Below are 15,121 nucleotides of genomic sequence, written 5' to 3'. Positions count from 1 at the left end.
GTGCTCTGACAAGCAGTGGAGTGCAGTGATAAAACTGTCTACAGTCTCTCCTTGTTCCTGCTGTCGCTGGTTGAATTTGGCTCGCTCAAAGATAACATTTCTCCTCACTACAAAATGTCCCTCTAGCTTCTCTTTAACAGTGTTGTACACGTTTGCCTCCTCCTCTGTCATACGAAGTGAAGTCACGATATCTTCAGCCTCGTCCCCCATAGTATAAATTAAAGTGTTCACCTGGTTTTCATCTGGCTGTAGTTCCAGACCCGATGCAATCCGGAATCTCTCAAACCTTCGAATCCACTTTGGCCACTCTTCTGGCTTTGTGAAGTCAAACTTGGGTGGTGGTGGAATCTGAAATCGCTCCATTTTCTTTCCTCTTTGTCCGCCGCGAGCGTTAACTACAATTCACGTTAGTCTTTCAATCCAGCTAAACTTCAGACTTACTAACTAAAGTTAACGTGAGTTCTCTCCAGTTAAATCGGCAAAACGACATCTCTTGTTTACCCGATTTGAGAAACTGAAATCTTCTGACACCATGTAGAGTTAAGTGTCCCTAACTTAACAAATAAAGACAGAGATACAGATCCAACGTGTGCTCTCTAAGCATGACTTTATTATTCTGCCAGGTTTACCACTTCCCCCACCTAACCACAAGGGGGCAACGTCACATCATGTGTCCTATAAAATCCCTTAACACTACAAAAATCTAGTAGACGTCTATCATAGCCCAAGAATAGACTAGCCGTTAAATAGACGGCTATTAAACGACTACACGTGTGTGTCTAATAAAGAACAAAAGAATGGCTAAAGAATTATTTTTAATCCAGTAAAAAGGTTCTCATAAACATGCAATCATGCAATTTATTACAAAAAATATTGTTAATACAATAGAAATTCAGATAAGACAAAATGAAGAAAAACTACTTTTAACAAAAAGAATAAAAACAGTAACAAAATAAAAGCATATATAACAAAATACAATTTCAAAAATGAAATAACATCTAAACATTAACAAACTATCTTCAGTTCACGTCAACTTATTAATTGTACTAATTTCTATACCCCCCCCCCCCCCGTGCTCCCTGGTGCCTGTTTGAAATGCCCCCATTGCATCCTTCACTTCCAGTTCTGTTGCTGCTGGGAAGTTGTTCAACACAGCATCTGCCAAATATGATATGAAAAGAATGCATGAGACAAGTATTTCTGCTTTATGTTAAATGTGATAGTCATTCTCTTTTGAAAAAGTCATATATAAATATTGACAGGCAAAAGTAATCATACCGTTCTCATTACTAACAGAAGTGCATGTTTCTCTGCGTGTGTTTAATGACATTTTTGGAACTAGCAAAAGAGGCTTAAAGGCAGGGTATCTGATTTTGATCCAGAATTTTTTTTTTTAGTTATGCTGGTTGAAAGTCTCCTCAAATATTGATAGCTCTCACTATGTTAAGTTGTCTAAATGTGTATTTTTATATATTTGTGTCATCTATAAAAGGCGTAGGACCAAAAAACGTTCCACAAATCATTGAACCCCGACCGAATGCAATAATTGGACGTGGGCATGGGCCAGTTACCGGTTTGAAGGTATACTGAGATTTTCAGAGTCAAGGTTTTTAAAAAAACACAAAAATTTTCTGTGATACCGTTTTCAATGTATGAACTGTGTTTACACAAAGTGAATTAAATCATGTAATTGAATTCATGTTTACATTTACAATTGAAAGAATATTATCATTTAAAGGCTTTATTTTTACCTGGCATAAACGTTGTTTGTTGCTTAAAAATAAAATGTATTGTGTCCAGTTGAAAAGTTGATGTTTTAATATGCAGACATTTGAAAATAACACATTTTAGTGTCACAATGGCAATACCACAACACCGTGGTATTTTTGCTTACGGTTATCATACTGCCAGAATCTCATTCCGGCCCATAATTGGACGCATTAAATTTTTGCCCCTCTTCTGTGAATCTGTTTTGCATGCCACTTCACAACCTGTTCACACTCTGTAAAAATAGGGAGAATCAAATAAACCTTCCTGCTGAATTGACACAGGAGCTACAAAACGAAAGACATTTTGAAACAACAAAAAAAAAACATCTGGATGAGCAAAGAGGAAAAACCCAAATTAACATTGGTAAGTTCACTGCTTTTCTGCAAGATGGAAACAGCTACAGGTCTGAAAGGGTCGTTGCAGTGTTTCTTTTGGAAAGGTAGGTATGCAGTGTGATTCTATTTTGATGGATTCAGATTGTATTTTAATGAAACTTGTTGCTTATGTAGTTTGTTTACGAATTAGTGTAATGATATTTATCTTTTCAAATTTCTAAACGTGCTGTATTTATTTAGGATTAAAAACAGTTGTTTATGTTGGTCATTTTGGTAATGTTATTCACTTTGTCAGTCTTACTGGTAAATGAGATAGGAGTGTGCTTCTGGTTGGTGCGTGTAGGCTAAAGTTAGTATTTTTCAAAATCAAATACCCTGCCCTTTAAGATGCCAAGCATAAAATATTCACAATACAATCTTATTGACATAAAACCTGTCAAATGTCTAAAAATAAAACATCTAAACAATATTGTGTGGATGAGTAAACTGTTGTATCGGCAAAGAGTAATTTAATCTGGGGCTTTTAATATTTAAAAAATTTTAAGGCAGTACCGGACTGTCATCAATTACTCCTCACATAACCTAATGTCATATTAAAAGTATTATTTTGTGAAACACCATTCAGCCTAAAACTACATACAAACACACTTACCTTTAATAACTGAGAAGTGATGTTTTTTTCAAATGCTTGCTTCTGCAGTGGACCACCACCATTAATGTTGAAATTTGAAATTAATGAATTTTAGTGAACTCTAAAATACAAAAGACAATGTCGTTAACAGTTGCAGACTGAAATATTTTTTGATTTTTTGTGACCACATGAAAGACTGTTGACACCACAATGTCTGATTAATATTGCATGTTTAGAGAATTTACCTGTCCAGCATTCTTCCGGCATGGTCTCTCAAGTTTCTCCCTCCAGTTTCGCAGAGCTTTGACACCTGAATAGCACATGCCTATGTCAGTAATTGTACAGTATTGTATGCTTCAGTGTACAAGTGTTTACCAACCTTAAAGGTTAATGCCCACTGACCTGCAAGTTTTCCCTCACTAACACAATAAAACTCTTTTTTCCAACAGACTGAAGGCCTGTAAGTTAAATCCATTATGGAAAATAGCTTTCCCCCACAATCTATCTCTGCATGCATAATTGTAAAGCACAACTCTGCCTACATTACTGTAAGCAACACAGTAATAACTTAGCTAAGTTACTGCTGTTACTAAAAAGCAGCCTACAAATCACTCATGTAAATCTTCAGTGTAACGTTACATAGACTCATTTACCTCCACTATTTTATTACATTGCAGGTTTTACTGTTTAGGTTTTATAAAACATGGGTTACTTTACTACGTTATACTGTTAAGTTACCCGCAAGAATGTCGCGATTACAACAACAAATAAAGTAAATCAATTTTAATGTAAATTAAAATAATAAAAAAAACTTACAAGACCAAACAAGTGTGGTACATGATTTCCTCGTGGCTGCTCGCTGATGTTGTTGCTTTTCAAACAGCGGAAATCTTTCTCGTGAGATTTGGCCTCGTGTTTGTGTACTCTGCCATCTAGCGGTTCGGAGTTGTAACTGGATTTTGTTTATCTTTGAAATACGGTCAAATAATGAATGTTATGCGTGACAGCAGATATTCAGATAAGATAAATAAAACCAAACATCTTAATTTCACTGGTGTCTTTGCATGCCTGATAAAATATCATAATTTTTGCAAGTTATTTTGGCAAAAACAAGATTTTATTAAATTCAAGGTTATTTTGGGCTAAACATGGTTTGTTCGTAGTCGGTCTATTTATGAGCTAAATAGTGGCTATATGTACGACGGTGCATAAAACACTTTAAATAAATTAAACAAACCTTGTAATCGCTGTTAACTTTGCTTACAATGACATACCATACATCTCACAAGTTATTTTGGCAAAAACCACATGTAATTAAAATAATGGTTATTTCTGGGCTAAACGTGGGTTATTCGTAGTCGGTCTATTTGTGAGCTAAATAGTGGCTAGTACAGACGGTGTATAAAACACTTTAAAGAAATGAAACAAAATACCTTAATCGCTTTGAACTTTGTTAACATGATTAAATATCATACATCTCACAAATCATTTTGGCAAAACAACATGTAATTAAATTAATGGTTATTTCTGGGCTAAACGTGGGTTATTCGTAGTCGGTCTATTTGTAAGCTAAATAGTGGCTAAGTACAGACGGTGCATAAAACACTTTAAAGAAATGAAACAAAATACCTTAATTGCTTTGAACTTTGTTTACATTATTAAATATCATACATCTCACAAATAATTTTGGCAAAACAACATGTAATTAAATTCATGGTTATTTCTGGGCTAAACGTGGTTTATTCGTAGTCGGTCTATTTATGAGCTAAATTATGACTACGTACAGACGATGCATAAAACACTTTAAAGAAATGAAAAGAAATACCTAATCGCTGTTAACTTTGCTTACATGATAAAATAGCATCCATCTCACAAATTATTTTGTCAAAAACCACATGTAACCAAATTAAAGTTTAATTGGGCTAGAAGTGGGCTAGGCACAGCCCGGCTATATCGGGTCTATCCTGAAACGAGACGTTGAAATGACGGCTATTGCTTGCTGGGCTCTTCCTCCCATTTCTCATCCTCCTTGTCCTCCTCGTTCTCCTCATCGTCTTACTCTTTCTCTGACTCTTTCCATTGTACTTGAAGACCAATGAACTCACCTGCTGCTTTTTATAGTGCTTATACACCTGATTGGTGTGCAAACCTGATGACTGTTGAACCAATTGGTTGGATGGTGCGGTCATTTGACAGTCGATGCTTTGGTATTGCAAGGAAGTGACTTCAAGATAGATTTTTGTGTGTAATGTATAAGTGTGTTTAGAGTTTTGCCACAAGTGTGAGGTTGACAGTGTGTTATAGTTGTGCAAATATGGGCTGATGTTTTGCGTCTTGAGTGTAAGGTTTTGCGTATAGTGTACAATTTTTAATTTTAGTGTGTAAGCAATCCAAAAAACTGTAAGCAAACTATACTGAACAGAGACCTCTAGTGGTAATTTTGTGTATTACACATTGGTATAAACGGTCCCTACAAAACCATTTTAAATGTATTCATAAACAGCATGTCTAAAAGGGTTTTAGATTGTGGCTGTACTAGAAATATGTGAATTTGTAATGTGTTGTCTTTCAATCCAAATGTATAAACCAGTTTCATTGAAAGAGCCACACTTCATGATGACATACTTTGAGGTTATATTGTCTGTCTGACGTCCCCAACACTTTATGATAAGTAAAATAAGTGTAATAAAGTGCCATTCACACACAATGATAAGTAAAATAAGTGTAATAAAGTGCCATTTACACACAATGCTCTTCTGGAAAAACGAGGTTAAAAATAGTTTTAAAATTATGAATATACTATTATTTTTACTAATACTATTTAATACTATTGCTTTATTGTAATAAAGGTGAATACACCAATGTGGTCCATTTTGAATGTAAGACACTAGATTTATGAGGAATTGTACGTTCTTGTAAACAATATTGTGCTATATAATATGAAATACTTTGTGATAATAGGGCACACAAGATTATTAGATTAATAAACTCTACAACGACCTGTGCTCCAGGGGGTGGATATAAAAAAAGATTTATGGGGTGGCAATGAGAACTATGATGAGGTACACTGAAGTAAGCATCCTTGCATGGTTCTTGTTGATTCAAGAAATTAAATACATATTTAGTGTATACATGTACTCTGTGGTGCACATTCTTGTAACAAAAACAAATAAAAAAGAATTTTTGTGCAACTAGAAGAACAGAAGTCAAGTCTACTTTAGCAAATATTTTTTTTATGTAAATCTCACCAGTATCTAAAAAAGCACATTCTGTAACCATGATAAGTAAGGATAAACATAATGGTCCTTTAAAGATAAGTTATATATAAAAAATAGGTTTTGCTTATTATATATTGATGTAGAAATAGATATTTGAAAGACACAATGAACACAACATACCACCTGACACTATGGTCACTTTCGAAGCACTGCTTCATGAGGCTTCAAAACTTTTACGAATCTTTTGTTTCGAATCAATTGATTCGGAGCATGATTCAAACTGCCCAAGTCACGTGATTTTAGCAAACGAGGCTCCATTGCGTCATAACTGTTTCGAAACGTTTCGAAAATCCGATGATTCACCACTAGGGGGAGTTGATCACAAAAGACCAGTAAAAGAAAAGACCAGTGTCTGATATGGTTAGGGAATTCGGGTCACTTTTATTATGCAAGTTCATAAAACCCTTCTGATTAATAACACTACAATTTTGCCTACTTTTTGATTATAGACAGTTTAATGACAAAAATTTGCATAATTAAAAAAGGAGATAGTTTTAATGATTTGTTTGCCCTAAATAAAACTAAAAACACATACACCTTTAATTATGTCTTAATTAAGTTAAATAATTTTTTTAATATATTTTAATAAAAATTTTGCTTTTATTTTGTAAAAAAAACTGTAACATGTGTGGATAGATCGTTTTTTACACTATTTTGACCAGCAGGTGTCACCAGCGTGCGTGGTGTTTCGAACGCTTCGAAAAAATGAATTAATTATGCACGTGACGTCACCTTCGGCTTAAGCAACCATAGATATGTATATAAAGGCTAAATGGCTCAAGGCGGAGTCAGCTGTGTCGTCACTTGGCGGCCATCTTAGGTCAGTGCTGCCATAGTGCTGCTCCCTGCTGCTGTGGACGGAAGGTGAGTGACATACGCCAACTAAAATGCTCGTAACTTGCTGAATTCTTGACGGATTTACAAACGGTTTGGTTTTTTACAAACGTTATTAACGTGGCTATAATTCTGGATGCTTTAACATGTTTCATGAATTTTTTTTTATTTTTAGTATACGTATTCAGTGTCATAGGTACATCTTGACGTTTATAACAAACCAATCCGTTTGAAAATCGGTAAAAAATTAAGCAAGTTATGGTCATTTAAAAGTACCTGCATCATTAAAACTCAATGCTACGAGTGAGCGAGTGCCCTGTCCTAAGATGGCCGCCAAAATGCGGACGTTCCACTCAATTGGCCATCAGCGCGGACGAGCCATCTAGCCTTTATATACATATCTATGTAAGCAACAGCCTCTGGCGGAATGGCAACGAGTCTCTAGCGTTGTATTGCGCATGCGCGAATGTTCTACTGTAACCGTTTACTACGGGAGAACAGCTGATTTGCCGTAGTCGCTACAACGTGAGAGATTATGTAAATAAATGTTATGTTTTATGGCATATAATTGCATCAGTTTATGATTGTACCACAAGTCTTTTATATAATATGTGTTAAAATGTTTTAAATTTAAGCTAATTCTAACTATTTTTAAGTATTCAACGTTTTCAAGTATTGCTTAAATCTAGGTTTTTGGACTTATTTACATCACACAATAGTAAAAACTCGTCTTATGACATAAGATTGTCATATAATGCCAAAAGCAAACCTTCTCTGCATTTTTTAAGTTACATTTTTTTGTCTCTTAATAAATTAATTAATGCTGCGTTGCGCTGTCCTGTTTATGGTTGCTTAGTGAATTTTACATTCTTGGCCATTCCGTTCCATTCCCAGCTGTTGCTTAAAGTCCCTAATATCGTATTTACTACGTTATTAATAGGGATCTGATCTGACCAAGAAAATGCAGATGACCAAGCTGATCGGTTTGATCAAGCCACGTTGGTTAAGTTGAGTGTAACAGATTGGAAAGGTAAGGATACTAAAACATAAAACCATGTCTGCATTTGTGGTTGTAGAAACGACAAACAACAAGCGCTACTCTGCACTGCTCTAAACTCGTGTTTGGGTCATGTTTAGTCAGTAGTAAATTCTTTAAATATGAAAACATCAACTACTTGCAGGCTGTGAGTCAGAGAAGGGCAGAATTATGATAATGACCGTCGTGTCTACAACAACAGGCAGAGGAAGTAAACTGTTGCCTACATTTCGTGTGTTTGTTGTAGTCCAAGAAAAGAGATTTATGCTGCAAACGATAACTCGCGTCATCGTTTACTTTCAGATTTGTACCTTTGCTAATGGTGATCTTGTATTAATACACCAAAGGAAATGAGAAATCGTCAATCAGATAGTGCTCTTTAAGTGATTTTTGCAGAAGAAAAAAGACAAAGAGGAAAAGAAAGAAAAAAAGATAATGCAAAAGGAAGACAACGTTGACAAACTCAACTAAATAGACATCAATAGAAAAACTTCAAGACAAATGGGTTTCAGGTGCCAAACAAAAAGTACTTTGCTCAGCCAACAAAGTGAGATATGCTTAAAACACATATACCCTATTAACATCTAACCTCCAACATCTGACTCCTTCTTTAATACACTCTTGTTGACATTTAAGCATTCATAAACATTTATATCAGTGATGACATACATTCTTTTTATTATTTCTTTGCTCCTCAACCTGCAACAATTATTTATTACAGTTTATATAAATTTACGTTTTACACCATTTGTGTAAAGCATTGTGTAATTTTCAATATTATGCTGACAATTACCTCAAAACCTGGAGAAACCCATCAGTTTTCTAGGCTAAAAGACTGTGTCAACAATATCAGAAAGTGGATGGCAAACAAATTCCTTCTCCTTAACACCAGTAAGACAGAAGTACTGATTATTGCACCAATAGCTCCATTCAAAATATGGCACTATACAACATCCCATATAGATGGTTGCGCAATATTTCCGTCTTTTGCAGTAAAAAGTTTTGGTTACAGAACAGCTGACCTGAGTTAATTTGTAGTAGGGTTGGTATACAATAAACTTTAGGTTTATTCTTGAAGAGACACTGTAAAACAATTAAATCTCAGGTGGTGTTTTGAAATTTGACCCTCAGGTTGAACTGGTTACAGACATGAAACTCTTTGTGCTCCTAATCTTTTTCATCACAAAGGCTTTTGCACTGTTAGCTTTCAGGCTCACATGATTGGGTATCTGCTGAATATATATGATATTATGCATATATGTTGTTCTGAGATTGCAATTTTATATTCATGTGTGGTTATTTTAAAATTCATGGTGCGATGAGTAAAAAGGTCTCATTTCTATAAATCTAAGATAAGATGGATCAAGGTTTTAGAACTTAAGATAGAAGATGCATTTCTTTTAGAGGTGGGGTTTTGCCTTGATACTTCTGGTTAGTTTGACCAGGTCACTTGGAACAGGTCAAACTGGATTTTGACCAAGTGTCCTTTAGGGTCAATTGGAACAGGTCAAACTGGATCTTGACCAGGTGTCTTTTAGGGTCAATTGGTACAGGTCAAAGTGAATTTTTGTAGTTTTATGATGTCAGCAAAATACTCGTGGAGGCATTCTATAACCAGAAGCTCCCACACACTGTGTGTATTAAAGGGGTCAAATTGTCAGATTGCATGTTTTCCTTTGTTTTTAGAGTGTTAAATGATGTCTGTGCACATAAAAGATCTGTAAAGTTGCAAAAATTAAAGTTTCAAATCCAAAGAGATATTCTTTTTAAACGTGAAGCCTCATCCACGCCCACCTAAAACGGCTCGTTTAACACGCCCATGCAGTTAGACGTCATACTGGTTTGAACATTTTCATAACACCGCCCTCGTATATATGCAAAGATAGAGGGTGTAACTTTCAATCACGCTGTAGTATTGTTGTTTCCGCCATGTCGAGCAGACGCTGTGTTTCATTGCAAAACTACTTTGGTTGGCATTCCAACAGAGTAAACATTAAGAAACCAGTGGTTAGGTTTTATTTACAACACTGTTTCAGAACAGTACAGCTCAAATGTTCGATTGTGTGCTGCACATTTTAAGGAGGATTATTTTCTAAACATCGCGGAGTACAACCGCTGGATGTACACAAAGGCTTTGTCTAAAAAGTGGAGCAATTGTAACTTTGCAACTACACTGACATCCTTTAAGTAGGCAATGTTTTCATATTTAATACATTTCCTCACTGACGATTCAAAGACGAGTTTTGACCAGAGACGTGCCTGTGTTTTAATGCATTTCCTAATGATGATCCAAACGCGAGATTTGAGAAGTGCAGATGAGTGCTTGTTTGTTGTTTCTACGTTCACAAATGCAAACATGGTTTATGTTTTAGTATCCTTACCTTACCATCTACTAAGTTCTGCTCACATCGCGCTGGTAAAGTTGATCGATTAGCTTAGCCATCCGTGTTTTCTTGGTCCGATTCAGGCTCGTGTTGATAAGGTAGTAGTAAATACGATAGTATCTCGTGGCTTTCACTATTGTTTTGGGAGCTCATCTTCCAAAACTTGGCAAGGAGCGTCATATTTCCGATTACGTTACTGAGGTATTCGGCCAATCACTACGCACTTGGATAGCTGGCCAATCAGTTCACACCTGTGGACACCGCGCTTTCTTACAACGATGAGCTTTGTACCAAATGACCTGTTTCAGATGGGCGGGACTTAGAGGTGCTAAAAAAATTTATGGTATGTGGAAAATAATGTTTTTTTTAACCATAAACCACACAAACACATTTTATTACACCAAATACACACAGTAATGTGCTTTTTAGCCCTATAATATGACCCCTTTAAAACATCATAGAAGAAATCTTTAACAAGAATCTTCTTACACCCTTTTGGGTGTATTATATCCACGATGGAAGTACTCTGTAGCCAGAGTGTCTATTGCCAGGTATGACTTTGTAACTTTTGCAACTGTTGATCATTTAATTAATTGGAATTGAATCATATTCTGTATGATATTCTTTATTTGATGTTTCAAGCTGGAACCTGCCTGGTATAATAAATTGTAACATTTGATTCATCTAAATTCTTCAGAAATTATTATTTCCAGTAGATTAAAAGGAGTCTGGTATTACCGCAAGATTATTCTGTCAGGATATGATCACACTAGGGTTTTGATGGTCGAATGGAGCATGGGGCACATTCATCAAGACCCAGATTTATGTCTATCACCTAACTTAGCAAGTTGCATGATCGCGACTAAAGTACCTATTTTTATGATCGGAGCAAGCATGGGCGGACTGACGTAAAAGTATTAGTTTACCCGGCAACCTCTGACTAAGATCAGACTGACAATGTTGTGTCCGTGAGATATACGCAACGGCCGGCGTATATCCTGTGCGATATCGGGTCCCTAATGAACGAATAACTAAGACTATGGGAATTTATAAATAATTAAATATCTAAATTATGATCAACAGATAATTGGAATAATGCACTAAATTCTTAGTATATTAAATTGGAGTCAGATTATAATTTAAACACAGAGGTCAAAGAAATGAATTTAATCCTGATATGGAATTAATCTTTTAGAAGCGCCAAGACACGAAAGAACACGAGATCCTTTCACCCACGCCACTGGATTCCGTCGTTGGGCCAATGGGTGGCTCCTTACAGTTCAATAGAGGGTTTTCACGACGCGTCATCAGAGCGGTAGTCGCCATATTGGAGGCACTCCGCATCACAAAAGAGCACCAGGCACTGAAGTATATCCCGAACGTCGTCAAGGAAAATGGTTAATTATTGCCGTGTTTGAGGTTGTACCAATAGGACAGATCGAGAAAAACATTTGGACTATTATCGACTTTGAAAAGTTATTAAAAACAAGGAAAAGGAATGCAAGAAATTATCAGAGGAGGTGCTTGTGGTTGGTAAAGCTCAGGAAAATGGTAGTTTTGCATTAGAAATATGATTGAAGTACATAAAGTATAAAACAAGTATGCTTCAACTTGTTGTGCTTTATTTAAAGAGTATTTTAATATGTACTTTTAAAAGTGTACTTTTAGTGTATGCACAAAATGTACTTAAACACAACTAAAATTTGCGCTGCAATGCCTTAATGCCAGTGTGCTTAATTGCTCATAACAAATTTTCTATTGTAATGATAATAATATTTTTAATAGTAAATGATAAAAACAATTTTTATTTTATTGTTTTACTGTTTGCTTTTTTATTGTAAAGCGCTTTGGTAGGACACTGGCTATTTTAAATTTGCTATATAAAAAAAGCTGACATTAACATATGGGCTCGGCATGAAAACCAGGTAGTTGACTATATTGGGATATGCAACTGAAGGAAGAATCGGCGGGTCGTCACGAATCCAAGAAGAGGTAGCTAACTCGTAGGGATCTGCACTGCCTATATATTGTAATATCTCGAAATATCGTGCCTTTTCTTATGGTCCAAGTCCTTCCCTATATGCCTTTGCATCTTGGACGCGTTTTCTGTTGTTTAGACATGTCTACATTCACTTAAAGTATCCAAAGCGCACAAAACTCCATTGTACTCCGTTCAGTTCTTTACACCGAGTAACTCCACAATGGCCGCGCATCCGGGTTACCGCCCAGAACATGACGTCGTTAAAGCAACACTATGTATTTTTTTTACCTTTAAATAATGTCTCTAAAATTATTTCAGTGATAGAACAACTTTTAACTGGACAAATTGTACTGTTGCTGCAACCTGAGCAGCCTCCTAGCTGCTACAAGCACACTCTGAAAGTGGCGGTGGAGGGTAGGAAACACAGCCCCGCCCCTCCCCCTGCCTGCAGAAGAGTGTCTGATACCAGGCACTGTTGCGCTTTTCAACCACATGGGGGAGCTGTAAGTCATTTTTAAATGGAAACTACATAGTGTTGCTTTAAGAGCGTGCACAACCACTATGAAAAGCCATCATCAATGGAGCTCCGATATTACAATTCACCATTGCAACAGCACGTAAAAAGAGGTCTAAATCCCTTTTACAAAAACTAAGTGTTTCTGCAAGTGTACAGCAACTACAAGCATATATTTTAAAGAAAAGAGTTGTTGTTGGAAATTGCAACTCTAGTAAATGCGCGTTTTCTCAATGAATGAATTTGAATGAATTACGGCGAAAAGCCACCACATTCAAAGGCCAGGGGGCGCTTTTGTGCAGAAACTCCATTTGTGCCACAGAAGAAGTATCATTACAAACACTATTCCAGGAAATGTCTACAGGAATATTTCTATCGCTGTTCTTCAGATTGTTTCAGGTATTTTCATGATAATAGAGAATATTTTGAATGATTGTGTTTGACGAGTGTTGCTTTCTTAAATACTCATTATAAACGAGTCGAACTCGTAGTGAATTTAGATTGATAAGGACTTCCTACTGATCACGGAGCCCTAGTACATGCAAGAGCTGTGCATGAAACACTGAATCGGAGCCTTACGATTCAGAATCGATTTTTAGACAGCTCTTTTCAATGGGAACGTGATGCATCGATGCACATCCCTAAAATGCATACATTTATTTTTCATCACGGTTTAAATATCAGAAGTAAATAAACTGAGGAGGACTGTATATTATTACACCTTATATTAATTTTCATGCAGATGCAATCCCATGGACAAAAAGAATATGACAGCATCTCAGCTTAAACAAAATTAGGCCTAAGACTTTGCCATAAAAGGCTACAAACTTTACAAATGTTTGTCATGAATAAAACTAAAATCAAGCCGGTACTTAAACTCAGGTAGCTGACAGTTTGTCTGCCCTGCCCATTGCGCACAGCACTACCCACTAGACCAGCGGCTCTGATGAGTGGATTCATAAGAAATTTAAAGGCAACTGTTCAGTTGTACCTGTAAGAGCACAGTCACAAAGGCTGATATTAGTCACTTAAGGATATTTATTGTTAGGTTTAAAGTAATTATGAACCTTAACAAAAATAAGACACACTCAGGCCACGATCCGGCTCGAAGAACCAAAATGTCAGCTTTAAAGTAGTTATGAACCTTAACAAAAATAAGACACACTCAGGCCACGAATGGGGTGTATAATATGCTGCAGGGAGAACCCAGATGGAGATGTCTCATTAGGATGCACTCAGCCTGTCTCTCAATCTGTTCCTTTCCGTGAGCTGTATTTATTTAGGTTGTAATCACTGGTTTATTCGGTTCATTCCGAAGGTCGAACCACACAGTCTTTCACAATTATCAACATCACACATTTTGCTTGGTCTAGAAGATGAATAAGATAAACTGCCTTCTACTACACTAAGATAGTAAGTTGATGCTGTATCTAAAGGTTGTATGATAAGAAATGAACATTCTGTTCACTCTCTCACCTTGGTAGTTTCTTGTGTAGCTACTGAGATTAATAAGATTCTAAGCCAAGGATTATACATTCATAAATGGTAATATAATATATTAAAAAATGTAAAAAGAAATACATTTTTCCCAACATTATTCCTTGCCAGGCCGGCATTAGGTCTCCTGGGCTTGTGATCTCCGGATTGACGAAATCCGAAGCTAAGAGAGACAGGCTGAGTGTATCCTAATGAGACATCTCAATCTGGGTTCTCCCTGCAGCATATTATACACCCCATTCTTGGCCTGAGTGTGTCTTATTTTTTGTTAAGGTTCATAACTACTTTAAACCTGACATTTATATATCTAAAATGACTACAAAGAAAAATAATACCACTCACATAAATGCATGTGAATATCACAAAAAAACCTTGGGGTCTTAAAATCCTCTCCCGACATAAATGTTACTTCCTTCAAATGAATGCAACAGCATCATCAACAGGATCCTCTATAAAAGCACATGAGATTTAAGGTCACTTCCCAGACGGTCTCTGCACCTAAGTATATCAAATTGGCTTTACTAGTCATTTCAATATACTGTCTAATTTTTGTTTTGTTTAAATTTAAGTGTAATTTATAAAATATATAAAACACCAAGGTAAAATGATTTGCACTGGCAATTTGATATAAATATAACTAAAAAATATTTGACAGTATATGTAATATAAATGTACGCAATAAATGAATGTAATAAAGCAACTAAAAAGACAAAACACTGCTACTCCTTAAAAGGGGAAGAGACCACAAGAAACTCTGGGTTTACAGGATAAAACCTGCTCCCAACCAGGATAGGTTCACAGAGTAAGTTACTCCGAAAACAGACTCTGAGTATAAGTTACCTCTCCTTCTGAAACAGGCTT

The 15,121-nt window shown here is 36.0% G+C and overlaps 1 long non-coding RNA gene across 1 annotated transcript; it reads right to left on the bottom strand.

Moving 5' to 3' along the window:
• Positions 1-709: 709 nt before the first annotated feature.
• On the bottom strand, positions 710-4,065 carry LOC135747135 (uncharacterized). Its single transcript, XR_010531690.2, has 4 exons — positions 3,553-4,065; positions 2,982-3,046; positions 2,758-2,857; positions 710-1,158 (listed from the first exon to the last, which is right to left on the bottom strand). It is a non-coding gene; the product is annotated as an uncharacterized lncRNA (long non-coding RNA).
• Between the last annotated feature and the right edge of the window lie 11,056 nt (positions 4,066-15,121).

Source organism: Paramisgurnus dabryanus, chromosome 1 (genome assembly GCF_030506205.2).
Source record: "Paramisgurnus dabryanus chromosome 1, PD_genome_1.1, whole genome shotgun sequence".
NCBI lineage: Eukaryota > Metazoa > Chordata > Actinopteri > Cypriniformes > Cobitidae > Paramisgurnus > Paramisgurnus dabryanus.
This window is presented reverse-complemented; position numbering and strand designations above follow the sequence as displayed.